At 32.0% G+C, this 2,420-nt stretch overlaps 1 long non-coding RNA gene across 1 annotated transcript in view; it reads left to right on the forward strand.

Moving 5' to 3' along the window:
* The first annotated feature begins 1,384 nt into the window (after positions 1 to 1,384).
* LOC117282445 overlaps positions 1,385 to 2,420 on the forward strand; it is a 14,969-nt gene continuing 13,933 nt past the window's right edge. The window contains exon 1 of the long non-coding RNA XR_004513185.1: positions 1,385 to 1,419. This is a non-coding gene — a long non-coding RNA (uncharacterized LOC117282445). The remainder of the gene's footprint in view (positions 1,420 to 2,420) is intronic.

Here is a 2,420-nt window from a genome sequence, read left to right on the forward strand (position 1 = left end):
AAAGATATAATGAAAATAACTAAGAACATACTACAACACAATCATAACATAAACACACATACACAAAGAGAAATTACGTGCATATTGAACACTATACTGGACCAAAATTAATTTCTATACGAACAGAAATTTTACAAGCAAACAGATGATTTAGCTATGGGAGCTCCAACATCTGCAGTTCTAGCAGAAATATATATCCAGAACATAGAACACACACAAATATACGACATATTAATGAAACAGAACATAATTGGATATTTCCGATATGTTGACGACATACTAATATTATATGATATAAACAAAACAAATGTTAACGACATGATTATAGAATTTAATAAACTACAAACAACAATACATTTCACAATAGAGAAAGAGAACCGTAAATCTATAAATTTCCCAGATATAGGATATAGATATAGTTGTCGCGTATCGGGCGTATATCGCGACAAATAAATTCTCGACGTATTCGGTGTAGCGAATTTTATTTCACACTCGCTCTTACAATCACCCAAATTACAATCTGACGATTACTGCTATCTGCAGTATCACAATTAGTACACTGAAAAATGCCACAATACAACTGACTGGTTGCTGGCTANCATCTGGTATTAAATACCTTAGACATCGAGTAAATAATTACCCCACTACCAAAGTAGCAAAAGATACTGAGATAGCTACTATAAATAACATACTCGTAAACATTAAGTACAACACAGATATAATTACTAAACTAACTACAAATAAAAGAAACCAAAACATCACATAAAAACATAACATTACAGAGAATTCAGAAGAACAAAAAACGAAATGGGCAACATTCACATACATAGGAAAAGAAACAAGAAACATTACAAAAATATTTCGAGACACAAAATTAAAAATAGCATTTAGAACTAAGAATAATTTACAACATATTTTAAAATCAAAGACACAAATGAGTAAATATAACAAAAGTGGCATATACAGAATGAAATGCCTAGATTGGCCCATGGAATATATAGGATAAACTGGGAGAAAATTTAATACCAGATATAAAGAACACATACATGACATTAGGCACAATAACGGCAATACAGGATACTCAGAACACATATTAAACACAGGACGTGCATATGGTACAATAGAAAACACTATGGATATCATGGCAACAAGAAAGGACGATATCTAAACACATTAGAAAACTATCATATATACAGAACAACAAAGAAAAACACGCATGTGTACAATGTAAATAAGGAAATATATAACCCAGTATTTCAGGAATTACACACAATTTACACAGAACAACATAACACAACTCCACCACCTCCCCCCACTACATTTACCCCCACAACGTCATAACTCAATCAATACGAAGACACACACACATCCAACATTACAACGCTCGCAGCCAAAAAGGAAGGACACATCACAGACACAGTAAGTACTAAACATTATAACACAACACATAACAGATAGAAGTCGAAAGTAATAATAATAATAAGTACCATTTTCAAATTGCAGGTACACACAGAAACGACTCCCATAGTGGACGAATCATACTATACGCGAGTTTGAATTAAGACATATAGATGAATAATCTTAACAAGTTTTAGTATATACAAATTTTATTATAGTTGACGAATAACGTACTTTCTAAATAATTTTATGAAAGACACAAGATGACAAACATATAATAGCTTAGCGTAAATAACGAACCTGAAGATGGCACTATGTTGCCGAAACATGTAGTAAGAAGCGACATATGAAATTGAGTGCACTACAAGACGGCCATTACATACGTATCATGGTAGTAAACTTTGCCACATCAAAAAATCTGTCAACAGTAGAATGTTCCCACATCGTAACATCCATAAATTTACTTTGATATCTCCTGATGGGAAGATACACAATCAAATAGACCAGGGGTCTCCAAACTTTTCGAACCGCGGGCCACATTAGGTAATTCATCACTTTCAACCGGCCGGATAAAATGAGAAATTAATAACTCTAGGTATATGAGTTTTATTGAAAGCACAGAATTTCATAAACTAAATACAAAGTACGTGAGAATAAATTATCGTATATTAATGACAACAGACATTAGCAGCAAATGCTCATATTTTCATCACAAATTATATTAAAACAATTAATGTGAATGTTGGAACTCTTTTTGCATTCTTAAACTCTGATTAAATTGAGGTTCAAATTTTGAAACGCTAATCAAAAGTAGCGACTTTAAATGTTCATCGGATAAATTTGCCCTGTATTTCGACTTGATGTACTTCATCTGGGAAAAATTTTGTTCACACAGATACGTCGTCCCAAAAATGGAGATAAATTTACAAGCAAATTTCTTTAAATTTGGAAATTGCTCAGAGTTAAGAAATTTATAAAATTCGATCAAATTTCCTTCCTTGTATTTGTCTTTAATATGATAA

The sequence above is a fragment of the Cryptotermes secundus genome, unplaced genomic scaffold (genome assembly GCF_002891405.2).
Source record: "Cryptotermes secundus unplaced genomic scaffold, Csec_1.0 scaffold318, whole genome shotgun sequence".
Lineage (NCBI taxonomy): Eukaryota > Metazoa > Arthropoda > Insecta > Blattodea > Kalotermitidae > Cryptotermes > Cryptotermes secundus.